Source organism: Manduca sexta, chromosome 8, assembly GCF_014839805.1.
Source record: "Manduca sexta isolate Smith_Timp_Sample1 chromosome 8, JHU_Msex_v1.0, whole genome shotgun sequence".
In the NCBI taxonomy this organism is placed as follows: domain Eukaryota; kingdom Metazoa; phylum Arthropoda; class Insecta; order Lepidoptera; family Sphingidae; genus Manduca; species Manduca sexta.
Window position 1 is genome coordinate 1198360 of NC_051122.1, and position 15669 is coordinate 1214028.

At 33.8% G+C, this 15669-nt stretch overlaps 1 long non-coding RNA gene across 1 annotated transcript; it reads left to right on the forward strand.

The window, feature by feature from the left end:
* Positions 1-10195: 10195 nt before the first annotated feature.
* On the forward strand, positions 10196-14408 carry LOC119188647. The gene is made up of 2 exons (XR_005111995.1): positions 10196-12460; positions 13582-14408. It is a non-coding gene; the product is annotated as an uncharacterized LOC119188647 (long non-coding RNA).
* Positions 14409-15669: the final 1261 nt, after the last annotated feature.

Sequence of the window (15669 nt, forward strand, 5' to 3'; positions counted from 1 at the left end):
TTCAGTGTTATTGTTTTTTTAATCATTTGAAATTACATCTCTAACTAACATGATAATAAAAACTACACAAGAAAATCAACAACATGCATGAAAGACTGTATTGCACCGGCCTTGTTTTACAATTGAAAGGGGCATGTGAAGATAAATCAATTTTTAAGTACTTATAGTACTGTCTTTGGACATTTTTATCCTGACTTATAATAAGTGCCTACAAAATTTAGACTCAAAAATACAGAAGCCCATATCAGAAGACAGAAATGTTAACTGTAAAAACATCAAAATATTACCAAAAACTAATAGCCTAAGACACAGAATTCTACTTGGATTTAAATAATATATATTCTACAAGATTTGAATTGTCACAAAACGTATAACAGTCACGAAATTAAATCATTAGAATACCTAAATGAAGAGAAAATATTAATAGGATAAGAAGACGTCAGCATAGATACTCATTAACAATTCGACACCCAGTTTCACAATATTTCACAGTAAATGAGCCATGAATTCTTCATAAAATGAAAACAACAAACAATAAAACTAGCCTCCAGTCTTCGCAAGAGGTTCTGAGGGCGTGAGCTTAAGGAGGCACTCTCTTACACCGTGACGTAACACTTAACTTTTTTATGTAACTATAAGATTCACGATGGCACATATTAATTAACATTTAACTTGTATTTTATGTTTCTTGAGATACAAAATAGTAACATGGATCAACGTATACTCTCGATGTAGTAGGTTCTTCAATCTATTTCATCAGTATGGATATCGAAAGAAACTAATTTAGTCTACATAGCATCACGCTTCTGTTCCTTGCCAGGGTAGGCAGAGGATTTGTCTCAACTATATTCCGGCAGCTGTATTAATCTAGCCCATGCAACGTCTAGATTGTTGCTATTTAGAAAACAAAATTCCAGACACAAGGCTAACAATTATCACAATACCCAATAATCTCTGCTAAGGCATCGAACCTGAAACGGTAGTTAATCTATAACACAACTACGCCATCAAGGTTGTAGTCGGAGTAGGAATTTATTTTATGTCTTCATAATTCCCAATTAGAAGGACTATGGCCCAACTCAATGGAATTGGAAGATTTCTGCGTTCAGCCCATAGACGATTTTTAAGAGCCCACGCCACGCAACTGTAGCACGGACTGTCCGACCGAATTTGAATAATTCCATTACCTATAGACCATTATGTAAAGACGCAATATATTTTTAAACATTTTCTTAGTACATCGAAATCTGATATGCCGCGAATGCGCGGAGTTTTCAAAGACTCGCAAGCTGCACCCATGCAGATTTGTTTGCTCTTCACTCACTCAATATTCAGGCGTCGCGTTTGAACTGCTTTAGTGTTATTGCGACACATCTTCAAAAGCAACTTTACAAAAGTGTGTAGGTATAAGAAGCACACTGAATAAAGAACGCTGTGCACTGCACTCGCTCAACGCGCACTGAAGTAAGCAAATAAGGCTATTTTTGTATTTATTTATATTTTTTGTCTAAAATCTACTTCATTTAAAACGCAACACAAAAAGCGGGATCAAGTACCGTTAAAAAATCAACCAGAACTTCGAAACACTTCGAAACAAACTTCGAAATTAGATACAAGGGCAAAATGTCAAAAATAAAAAGAGACGCCATGATGTCTATTTACGTCATAAGGCATTACAATTTGCCCGAAAGAAAGAGCGCGATATCCTCACTAGGATCGTTGCAATATTTGAAAGGTAAATGCTAACCCATTTTTTAACCAATTTTATTGCTGATTTATAAAAAGCGCTTCTTTTGCCTATGGTTCAGTATTTCATATAGAATAATTGTCAAAATCGATCAGAGTAAAGTACTCAGTGGCAAAGGGTCCTTATAATCCGATTCCTGTTGGCTTCGCTTTCGTAATTCATATCTAATTATAATTAGGCAGATTTGCAAACCGTTACCTATATGTTTTGTCGGATTCCCTTTCCAAAAATTACACCTTTCATCACTGAAAGAACCGTATTGACCACACGCCATATTTGAAAGCATCCACATATTTGTCGATAATAGTCACATTTTGTTACTTAAGTATTTTTTCTTAAATTTAATAAGCTGTTCCCATAATGTAGAATGTAAGTAGTTGTTTTTTCTTGATAATTTTTATTGTTTCGTTTTGTTTTTTTTTTTTGTCTATTTGTTTTTTTTCACTCAAGCGTCTTGGTGCATTACCACTGTAAGCTTTTGTGATACTTAATTGATAAATAAATCCTTAAGCCACAAATCACACACTTGCATTTTATTACTACAGATTACACTACGATGCAACAGTGCACCGGGTTTACAGTAATCTTCCATTTGAGGGAGCGATTTGTCTACTAGACAGATAGCAGTAGTTGTGCGAAGCCCGCCTGATCCCGCCCATTCGAGTCGACTAGAGCCTTATTGCATTGCGTGTATGCGTGTTAGCTTACTACCCCGGTCGCTTTTATATTGGCTTGAGTGTACGTGACCGAGGATACTTCTGCGGTGAAATAATAGAGGACTAGAATTGAATGACTACCTCGGTGGCGTAGTTTTACTGCGTGGTATGGCAGCGCTCCGAAGCTTTGGGTTCAAATCCCGACTCCAACAAAGTGATATTTGGGTTTTTCTGCTCAGTATCAACTCGGAGTCTGGAATTTGTGCCCGATGTGGCGAAAGGCTCGTCCCTATCACATCATTTGACGGAACACTTGGCAAAAAGTAGATGCCCTGGTAGCGCCTCTGCATACCCCTCGGTATATAATGCGTGATGTGTGTTTGTTTAGAATTGAATATTTTTTGTATAAACTTACCTTTTTGTATAAATAATAAACTTCAATTATCAAAGATAACATCCGTAACACCGATTAGATGTTAAGTTTGATGAGTTTTTCAATACATCGGCCCGGAATTAGGAATTGTGTAGGATAAATTGCAATAACTTTGCCACCTATTATATGGGTAACACCCATGTAATAACATGTAATATAGCTATCGAAATATGACTACATTTCTGCCTACTACACCTGAAAAAGCGTGATGCTATTTATCTATCGCCTTTTATCCAATCTTCAATGTATTTAACAATATATTTTAGCTATTTGTCTATAAAGAACAGCAATTGTTTTGCAAATCTCTCTGATCCATTTGAGACGAGAAGCTTTTGTATACGCTTATTGCCTCTCGCCCTGCCATTGAGATCTATACTTTATTTGTGATAGTTTTCAAGATATGATTTAAGGGAACTATAGGCTTAAATGATCTACTAAGCTTGGATAATTTTAGAGTTGAGAAAAAAAAAATATTTACTCTACTCATTGACGTATATTCTATAGACATGAACGTCCATGTAAACTACTTGTTCATAATCTGAACTAAAATGGCAAACAAAACGTTACTGTTATAACCTATTTATTCACTTGAACAACAAATAATTTTACTTGTTTGACTAACATTTTTATTCAAATCGAGGTAGGAACTTAGACTCGAGTTCATATATCATGAGCGCCACTCTGTACACAACCACAAGCTGTCAATATTGACCATACTAAAGTCAGTTTGAATGGATTGCAGTTCAATTCAGTTGAACACAGTGAATGTTCAGAACGCCAAATCTAGTACGTGGTACATATATATCGATGGTACTACTTAAAAAAGCGGCGATAGCCTAGTTGGGTGTTGAACGGACTGCCGAGACGAATGTCCGCAGGTTCAAATCCCAAGGGCACACACCTCTAACTTTTCTAAAAAGTCATGTGTGTATTCTTTGTGAATTTATCGTTCGCTTTAACGGTGAAGGAAAACATCGTGAGGAAACCTGCACATCTGAGAAGTTCTCTATAGGAATTTCGAAAGTGTGTGAAGTCTACCAATCTGCACTAGGCCAGCGTGGTGGACTAAGGCCTAATCCCTCTCGGTAGTAGAGGAGGCCCGTGCTCATAATAACATGGCAATAACATGGCATAATACAGGGCTGATATTATTACTACTTAATTCCAATATCAGGCAACTAATGTGTTTAATCAAATCGATGACACTTCTTGCAACACATTGCAACTCAATCAAATCTAACTGACAAGGTCGCGGTCAATTAAACGAACTAAAAATGTATTTATTACCACACATAAAAAGGCGTTATAACCAACTTAACACGTAAATGAACCAGAGTTACTGGAAAATAAAAAAAAATGCAAATTCAGCAGACATCGTCCGATTACGGACTCCGTGAAAATTTATGCGTCATAAAAAGAGAATAAATGGAACCGCCCCAGCGGTTAGCGTGACGCTGGATACTCGTAACTTGCGACTCGTCTACTCTACGTTTTATTCTTTAGATGAGAATTGTAAATGCTTCCGAGAATTCCAGTTTTAATCTCGATTGTTTTAGTAATAAGACCATTATTGGCAAGTGGCAGACTATTTAAAATCCATTAGGCCTGAGCATACAGCTTTATGTAGGGCCGAAAACAAAATATAAAAAAAATTGATCCCACTTGCATATACCCTTATAATGGTGTGCTAATGAAAACAAGCTTTAATCGTGATAGTACCTATACGGTGGCTTAAACAACAGACTTAGTAAGGGAGTGACGGCTAGTAATATAGCTTCACATCCCTTAACATTCGTAGCCAGACTATCTACAGACTTCATATAAAATGTAACAATCTAATTAAGATTTTGCATGAAAATGTATAAACAAAAATAATGTACACTACACATCAACATGTGTTTTGGGGGAAAATGCAAATCATTGGGATGGCGGCCGTGGGGGACCCTTTATGTTACCTCATAAATTACGAGTCCGGTCTGAACATTTACATCATAAACAATCCTGTGAAGTTAAAAACTCGAGTTCTAAGGGCATTTTAATTATGATTAATAGCATAGTGTTTTAATATTCAGTGTACTGGATTTATGCTAGCTGTCTATTAAAACACAAATCACGCTCTTTTAGCGGCGTAAAGATAGACACCGCTGTAGAGGAACAGATAATTGCGTTCCTCTATGGAAGGGGAAAATTCCCAGTCAGGCAGATGTTGCGCCGGACCGGCCGCGGCCCCTCCGACGGTTCCTATTCGGAAGCGGTATATATGCAACGCGTCGCTCAAATTGTGCAAGTGTAATCCAGAGTCGTCTGTTGCCATCTTGCATGATTGCTATGCGATAAATCACTATAGTTGTGTCAATACCATATAGGTCTTCTCGAAGTTCCGCTGATGTTGACGAGATGACGGTATGTATACTAATTGTACCGCTACACCCTTATCCCCAAAGGGATAGATAGAGATGCAACCAGGGCAGCCACATTCCGCCAAGTGTGTTCCTTCGTATGGTGTGCTAGGGAGCGATCAATCACCATATCGGGCACATATTCAAGGCTGATACTGAATAAAAACACCACTGCAGACATCAAAACTGTAGTCTTACCGTAATACGACTGCGCCACCAAGGCAAATATCTTTATTTAAATTCCAAAATACAGTCAAGTAACGTAAATAGAATAGAACTAATCATGCCCAATATATTAATCTGAAAAAGATTTTTTTTTACGAACACCAGATATTTTTTTTGTATGCATGACAGTGACTTCACTGTACCTGATGGTAAGTGACGAGAAATGATTACCCCTCGACGGTCGAAACAATAATGCCTGTTGGAACCGGATATACACAGGCTGATCCCGAAACGCGACACACTTACGTGGGCAACTATGGTAGGTTTTAACATCTTGTACACGGTGGTCGCTATCCGTGTTAATGTACCTACTGTCAAATAGGGTCTTTTTGAGTAATGAATAATTACATTCTGCAGAACGCACCCATTAATAGGATTAGCAAATGTATTTACATAGCACAATGTAGGTCTTACACCTCGGCCTACCCCTGACAAGAAAAACGGCGTGATGCTATGTATGTATACGTAATGTGTAGATTTATTTGTTCGAGATACCTCCGACGATCCCCCTTGTTACTCAATACGTAAATATATGTATTTTGAGATTACGGTCAGACACAATTAAACTTTTCAAAGTGCGAAGTAAGCGATAAATAATTTCAAATGCATAACCTGTTGCTAAGCGCGAACTGGACGGCGTTGGCGTCAGTTTGAAACTTTGTTCTACTTGCTTCGTGCAACTTCACATTGATGATATATATTTTTCCGAAATAACGGTGTAATGTGGTAGGCGGTAGCAGGATTTGTCTTCCGCGAGAGTCCCGCTAGGTAGAGGTCCTATTTCTTTACCGTTCGAAAGACTAGGTAAAGCATAGACCAAAGATGTTTATGTTTCGTACATAGGCCTTCTCAGTATTCTTAATAAAAGCAGGCTGTAATTATATATTAATCTCACATTCCAGAATAAACGTATAAGTAAAGAAGTCACGAGCAACAGTCAAAATAAAAACAAATTATAAACAAGTTCAAGATCGTGAAGATGGCTAGAACTCTACTTGGTGGCAGCAAGACAATGTAATATCTAAACTGCACTAACAAGTGAAATATCGATAATCATACAAACTCACTCGGTTAATATACTTACATTATATTATTTAAACGAAATACTTAATAAATCAACGGGACGAAGACAAATGTAAAACAGAACTTCCTTCAACACAATCTGTCAAATACACAATTTTTTCTCATTATATTCCGTCGGTGTAGGAAAAATTAATCCTAGATGGCAGTTTCATTTAAGTTCCGCAAACTTATTAAGGGCACAACGATTCGGCTTTAACATATTACAAGGAAATTTTAGAAGTTAGCTTTTCGGACTACCAAGCACCCTCTCCGTTCCACAATTACTATTTTTCTGTAGACCTGTAAGCTCATCCATGATCCTTCTGGGGTTAAAGATGTTAGGTGACAGAAGACCCTGTTAACACCTATCTACTTATTTGTTTACCGGCTTATACTTTCAGTTTTGCTAATTCTATTGTTACATCAATTACCCCAGTACCGTTTTGGGTTAGAATCTAAGGGGTCAACTGGCTACTATACAATACTTTGCAAGTCAATGTTTATTGCTAGTGGTAGGATATATTTAGTATCGGCCCGGGTAGCGACCGCCGTAGACATGGTGTAAAAACTCGTCATAGTTGCCGACGTCAGCGTCGCGTTCCGGGACCAGTCTATGTATTCAGTTCCAACAGGCCGACATAATTGTGTCGACTATCGAAGTGTAATCATCTGTCGTCAGTGGACATTCTATTGGAGCTCACTCCACTTATCATCAGGTTCAGTGGGGTCACTTTCCCGTGCCTGTATAGGTATTAAAAAAATCAAAAGCGAAATAATTTAAGAGAGAGACAAAAAAATTCAACAATTAAAATTTTTATAATACTAACTTCATTCTTTAGACATCTAAATTTCACTTTGTTCAATGATGTATTAATTTAAATTATAAATAAATATTGTCATAAATATGCCAATAGATGGTATTGTATAAAAACTATAAATAATTGAATGGCGATGTCAAGATTCGCTTACCAATATACATAAGTTATCAAATTCAAGGAAATAAATGTCTTTCTCACCGATATGTAAGTTTTATTTTAATACATTGCTGGATATTTTGGGGACGTTGAACACAATTCAATTGCCAAACATTGCTGCCAAAGTTCTAAATTAGTTTTATAGAATGTTAACTAGTTGTTTATTTATTTTTATTTAATAAATTTAATTTTATTAGAGAGCCATTACAGCCTAATTAGGAATGGAATGGTCAGCTGATATGAAAGTCCACAGGTTATTGAACATATAACTTTAAAAGTCAGAGCCTTTGGCTATTGAGCCAAAGGCTCTGACTTTTAAAGTTATATGTGTATTGTTTATCAATTAATTTACCATAAGAATACTAAAGTTTGTGAAGTCGGCAGGCTGCACTTTATTAGTATCATAGACTGAGGCCAATAACCGAAGAGGGTTATTACTGCTGAGCAACATAGAGGGCCTGTGCTCAACATTGGATAGTATTTAATATAAGGCTGGTGTTATTAAATTAGATAAATAAATCATTAATATAAGTAAATACAATGATTGATTATTTATAGAAGAAATTAATAATAATATGACATACATATTTTTATACATGCACATTAGAAAATTATTATGAAATGGTTTCCTACAAAGTCAATGGTTTCAATTAGTTATGCAAACATTTGTTCTAAATCACAATATATCCACTATTATTATTAGATTGTCGATACTACAGCATTGGGGTAATGACCCTGTAAGTAGTATTAGTTTGATAATAAATAAATAAATAAATAAATGTCTTATGGGTTAAACTTAAGTGTGTGGAAACATATTTGTTGCAATTTAATATAAGAATTCATTAAATTTTAATTACATGGCATCTCTTATGCGGCATATTAATTAATATTAATATAATAATGTATAAACAACTCGGAGTACCTTAAACTCACATTACTATATAGCTTGAGGATGTATATGATTGAGTGCCTGTGCGATAAAGTCCCATTTATAACCATACATTTAAAAAGGGCAAATCTCATAAATATAAATTATTTAGAAATGTACTTATATATAATAACAAATAACAACAAAACTTCAACAAAATATATATTTTTTGCACTACTTTTGAAAATAACAAGTTTTTTCCATTTTCTAAACACTTTACATTTTTAAATATGTGCCTTTGTCAAAATTGCATATTCAATTAATTTATTTGCATGCTCAACTTCATTCTGCCGTAGAAGTGGTGGGAATTATTCTTTGTATTTAGCTCTATGACTTGCTCAACTCGAGGCATGCCTACAGTGTGGATACTTGCGGACCAAATTTAGTTATCATACAGAGTTTTGGAAAAGTGGATCAAACAATGAACTATTTAATAGTAGAAGCATATTATAGTGATGTAAGCTTATTAGTGATTGCCTGTTTGAGAAGCACAGAATTTTGCTAATGCTGTATGCTTCTTTTTTAGTTTGTATATTTACTATGCAACTTCTACTAGTAATGCTAAATAATAAATAAATAAATAAAGTGTGTAATAATTATCAATAAAATACTGTTTTTAAAATTTCATTTTAGGTAAGTATTTTTCAAATATATATTTTTTGGTTGACATATTATATCCAAGACCGATGGAATGGGTAATGACCCAATGCAATGGCATTGTCTATTCCGTGGCAGGTAACTTACTAATATCTGAATATGACAAGCGCTCTATACTTCTGTATGAGGCAGAGAGCTATGTCATTCATAGGATTAAGTGATGTTATTGTTAATGGTTTGTTGTACCACTTAATAGGCAAGTGACTTGTTGGTCTCGCTGTTCAGTAGATATGATACAAAAATTACATAATTCATTATTGTGGTACTGGAGTGTTAATTACTTTCTAAAGATTGTTACTTTGCTTCAAAAATTTGATGTTTAAGTTTAAAAATAAAATATAAATATAAGTAAATGTGTTGGAAATTATACTTATTCTTAGCTATAGCTTGCAAAATTTTTAGCTTCTTTGTATGTGATTTATTTTCTTTGAATATATGGTTTAACTTCTCTGCAGGATTTAAATAGTCTGGCGTAGGTTAACTTATTGCGTGGACGTCTCCAAATTATATTGTGTTCAATTTGCTGCGCTTAAGTCTCTTTTAGATTTAATTACACACACATAACAAATATGAAATAAAGCGTATTGAATATTTACCATCACAAAACGCAAAATGTTTTTTTGTTTAAAAATCAAATTACCTGCCTAAGTAGTTACTTACATTAACAGCTGGCAATCGTTCAATTTCTATAGACTAATCTATTTTAAAACTCTACACGATATTCAACAATTAAGGTATATTCGCAATACTATTATGTAAGTGTTTGGCTTTTCAAATAAATATTTTTGGACACCAAGAGAATTTTAGCGGGAAAAGTTTTAACTTTTAATTATTGTCACTAGTTTGACACTGACAACCAATCTATCAAAAATCGAATTGGTAGGTATTGCCATAAAAATATTTTTTGTATACCTAAATTACGAAATAGTAAAAAAAATACTGAGAACTGAATAAAATAATTATAATTATTTAAGCGATTATTTTACACTTTTTCGTGGCTCAGACTATATTACATAATAAATAATAACTTTCTCATAATAATTGTCAAGTTATATTTTTTAATGATGGAAGCATTTTTGTGATAATGATATACCAATGAGTGATGAGTCAGACATGCTGACATCATCTGCATCATTGATCTGCATAGTGTGTTGTATAAAAGACCAATTATTGTTTTTATCAATATAACAGCGATGGCATCTTGCATACAATAACATAAGCGCTTCATATTGAAGCATCCGCTTAAAGTGTGGCTTGATAAACCCAATAATCGTACTTTTGAGTGATTCCTAGTGTTTAAATTGTAAACTGCGCCGTAAATTATTCTTTCAACATAATTGATCCAGGCCATCAAAATATTTAGAACACGAAGCCAGTGAAGCTGTTTTGATGTGGCACATCAAGCAGGCCCTAACACATCTCTCAGACTGTTCGCTTCCTTCGCGTAGAATTTTGATATTGACATCCCGTTTTAAAAGTTATTGTTTTTTTTTTTTCTAAATTGGCAAGTGCAAGTGTAAATACTTATATTAGTTTTACATGGTGATTTCGAGTTCATTAAGTAGGTATAAGATTCGGTTGTCATAATATTTTAAAAAGGTACTTTTTGAGTACCTATATTTTCTAAAGAGAACAGTAAAATCAATTGCAATGTCAGAACATGAGGTCGTGCCATTGGAAGCGTTTAAACTCATACCAAAATTTGATGGTGATGTCCGACATTTAAATTTATTTATCCGTAAATGTGAATACGTGATCGAAAAATTTAAATCGCCCGAAATATCCGAAGAGTATTTAATGCAAGTAGTAACGAGCCGCTTGAAAGGCGACGCCGCAGCGTTCATAAGTGAACACGGTGATGTAAATGATTGGGAAACATTTAAAACATTAATAAAACAACAGTTTGAAGATCCTCGTTCCGAAGCATGTCTGGCTATGGTGTTAGAAAATCTGAAAATTCAAATCAATGAGAATTATTCAAACTTCTATAGACGAATACAATCACTAAAGTCAATCTTACTATCGAAAGTTGATCAAACATCCGATGCGAATATGAAAAAAAGTAAACATGATTTTTATGATCACGTCGCTTTGCATGTTTTCTTATACAATTTGCCAGAAGATGTGATAACAATCATCAGGATGAAAGGTCCTACTACTTTAGCGGAGGCATTAACAATGGTTTTAGACGAAACGACTTTTAGTGATCAGTATAAAATTCGGAGTCGATGTGCACCGCCGGTGAGATCAGGGTTAAACTTAAACTCTGGAATCCAACAAGGACAAACATATAGGGCGGCATTTGGGGCTCAAAATTTCGGTACATCTGTTACATCTGGTATATCTGGTGCATTATTTGGCAGTACATCGAGCACGAACAGTGGATTCAATACCACCTCAGTAAAGCCTGCGGTACCACAGTCATATACTTCTTTTGGTATGAGTTATCCTACATCATCTACTTCTGTACCACAAGCACAACATTCCGTTACAAAAGACAAATAAGAGAAATTCACAACCGTCCGAAGTCGAAAATCAAAATTAAAATATTTAATATCCAATATAGTTGGTACTTATACGTATAATCAGTAATTTAGCCAACCTAATTGTGTTTTAGAAGGTACATTATATGTGCTGTATACTTTGACGTATTTATCATACCTATCTACATTGACCCAAAAGATTTGCCTATAAAATGGGCAAAAACAATATTTCCTTAACTAAAAGATAGCCTAAGCATAGACCACATGAAAGCCGAATTCAACACCGGTTTTAACGCAAACTTTCCACGTTATTCTAGTATAACTAAATGTGCTCAGAATGTTTCATTAAAAGGATAATATATTTACAATTCATGACAGAGATCTCATATGCATTGAAGATATTTAGATAAAGTAACGGTAAAATGTATGTAAAAAAATAAACAAATAATATTTATTTTGGATGTCCTATTTATTCATAATGATTAGGCACCAATAGATTTTATCTATGTTAAAAGCCAAAACAGTAGTAATTATTTCTAAAAATTTTCCGGATGGTGAAAGAAAGAAAGGTTTAACTCCTGACTAACCAAGCCAAGCATTTACTGATGAAGAGTTCCCCTCGGAGACTGTTATCGACATTTGCCCGAAGAAGAAGAATAAGGTCTTCGCAGTGCTTAAAAAACAGCCCGTGCCAAATATTAGCTGATGACCAGTTTTTTTGACAAGGGGAATTTATGTTCCTAGACTCAATATGAAAGCATGTACTTAATTTCAATTGAAAAATCTTTAAGGGAAACATTCCAAAAGGGATTCTGAAGAGTGTGTATCATGAACCAAAATTACTCTCTGAAGAATATAGAATGTCAGACCCGGAATTCAGGAGCTGGTGAGACTAAGTAAGATTCCATTATTTTGTATTTACATTACCTATTACTTACGCCTAACATTCTACCAGGAGATGTTGAGGAATGAAAGTATCGAAGATTGCGAAGAAATACTAATGAATACGCAACTATAACAAGGTCACATTATCTGTGCACCTCGCTTCGATGACGTCACATCGACGCTCAAGTGCAGTGTGAAAAACATATGCTTACTTAAGTATCACTTATAATATTAAAAAATCGTTTTTTTTTAAGTGACTAAATTTAAATATAAATGACTAAATCTAAATGTATACTCTTAATGTATGTGTGTATATATGTTATTATGCATTTGCTTTTAAAGAATACTTTAATAAAAGAATATAGTAGATATTTAAAAGAATTGTAAAAAAATAACTTAAAAATAGTCCAAGCACAACAAATATATATCTAAACGTAACAAAATATTTTCAAAACAAAACAATTGTTAGACGCATATAATTCAATTCTCAAAATTGGTATCGGCTACGAAGATGCAAACCGTAGAGACAAGATACGGCGTGCGCGAGGAGGTGAAAGGAAAAGCGGGAGGGGCACCGCATTCCACAGAAGTCCACAGATATTGTGACCGTGTAGCAAGCATTACATACTAAAATATAAATTAACCGTTTATAGAAGAAAAGAGAAACTAAGCTTATCTTAGAAACTATTACCTACCAACAAATTTATTAAGGTTTCTTGATATAGGTACACCGTCAATCCTGTATTTATTGAAGAAAAGTAATTGGAACGAATTGATGATTACTAATACAAATGCGATATGAACTAGAATACCTGCTAAATAGACTGCGAAAATGTGATATTCAACTTTTTCTTTATCGTCCTACGGCCTTGCAGTAACAGCTTAGATTATTTTCAATAAAGACTTGATTAAGAACCCTCGAAGAAATTCTTATCTAATATATCAACACATTAATAATTTCCCTGTTTGGGTGGCGAATACCTCTTAGCATTGGGACTTTGACAACATCGCATTCACTGATATGTGAAAGCAGCCGTGCTGTGTATTATGGTACTCAAGTACTATTGTAATTTTATAATGATTTCCTATGTTTACACGAATGTTTGACATTAAAATTAAACTATTGTTTCAGATTTTATCGCGGTATCTATAATTAAATTTTCTCCCGACGTTTCAAAGACTTTACAGCCTTCCTGGTACGCCCCGTGACTACGAAGGCTGCAAACGAAAATAAAATCTGAAAAATAGTTTAATTTTAACATTGTAATTTTAGTTTAGACGTAAATTACATAACTTTAAGTTTGATTTAGAACGTAACCGTTAGGTCAAATCGATTTAATCGTTAATTTCAAATTGGGAGCTCGTAATTGATTTTAAGTCTATGTATAAGAGTTAAATAATAATAATACATACAAATTCCAATAAAAATATTTCTGTAATTTTATTGTGTTAAAAATGTTGACTTAAAGTCATATTTGTTACTTTTTTATGTTTTATAGAGTAAAGAAGGTATTTACTTACAGCTACAGTGTCAATGTACAATATATTTTTATATCAATATAAAAAATACATAGATAGATAATAAATAAATATTGCATTGTAACATCCAATAAAAATCGATGATAAACTGTTGATATAAACTTTGGGAATATAATATGTGTATCTTAGTGATTAGAAAACGTACAATAAACTTATTCAACCATTCAATGTATAAAAAATAGTCATTTACATGTAAACACTTGCGAAATTATGATATATTGACCCGCTACGACTACACCAACCCGATGAATAAAAAAAACGTTAGTTCGTACTCAGTTTTTTTTTTATAATTGACTATAATTCCGCAATTGGTCGAAGAAACAATTTTATAAAATTTGTAAATTGAAAAGTTAAAATACCAATTGGCAATATTGTTTATATTTGTAATAATGATTTTTTTGTATTAAAAATGATAACGAATATGGTATTTCATTTATGTACCTAACTATTGATAGTTAAGGTGATACCTCAAGGTCCATTTTAATACATTTTGTTTCACCTTTAATCTGGGTAATTAAACAAGTATTGGCAAGTAAAGAATTTAAATTCACGTCTAGTTAGTGATTAGTTCTCGCAGTTGAAGAAAAACGTAAAATAATTAATAATCATGGATATTTCTGCCTTTAAAATTTCGTCATATTAAATTTTAAAGGCCGAAATATCCATGATTATTAATTATTTTACGTTTTCTTCAACTGCGAGAACTAATCACTAACTAGACGTGAATTTAAATTCTTTACTTGCCAATACTTGTTTAGTTACCCAGATTAAAGGTGAAACAAAATGTATGAAAATGGACCTTGAGGTATCGCCTTAATCAATAAGTACTTACCTATATAAAGTTGAAGAGTTCTCAGAATGTACTTAAGCAATTTTTATTTTTTGTTCACTTTTTATGCTGGGAGAGTGTAAAGCGGGACTGCATGTAGACAAATCCGCATCAGCAAGTTCATTACAATGTCAACTCACCATCACATGATGCTTGATATTTTATTACAGATAAAAATTATCAACATTGTTCATTCAAATATAACCTTAAAACCTTTCCTATAATCTATATATATAAAAGAAAGTGGCGTTAGTTACACTATTTATAACTCAAGAACGGATGAACCAATTTGGCTGAAAATTGATGAAGAGGTAGCTTAAAGCCAGGAGACGGACATAGGATACTTGTTATCCCGTTAACACGGGAACAGGACGTGACTATAAGACGTGGTATAAGAAAGCAAAATTTAGTATGGAGATAGTATAAGACCCTGGGAAGGTTATAGGATACTATCCCGGGAAAATATATAGTGGGACTTTTATCCCGGAAAATTCCTTCACGCGGGCGAAGCCGCGAGCAAAATCTAGTGTTATATATAATTTTATTTATACCAATAGCGCTAAAACTAATTATTCATAAAAGCAATTAATTCACCGTCACGCTGTCATTAATTAAATATCTAACAAAATAACTCGATTCTCCAACAATCTAATCAAGACATCTTACATAATAACGGCGAATTTGGCCGAGTTTATCACATTAAACTTATTTAAGACGTTTTGGACTCTAACGTTTATTTTCAGAGCTCACATTCCTTTGGCTAGTTGTAGGTTCTTTTATGTGCCACCTTTAGCAATAAAGATGGTGTAACGAGGTACATAAAAGACTCTACTTCGATTAAAGTGTAAGTAA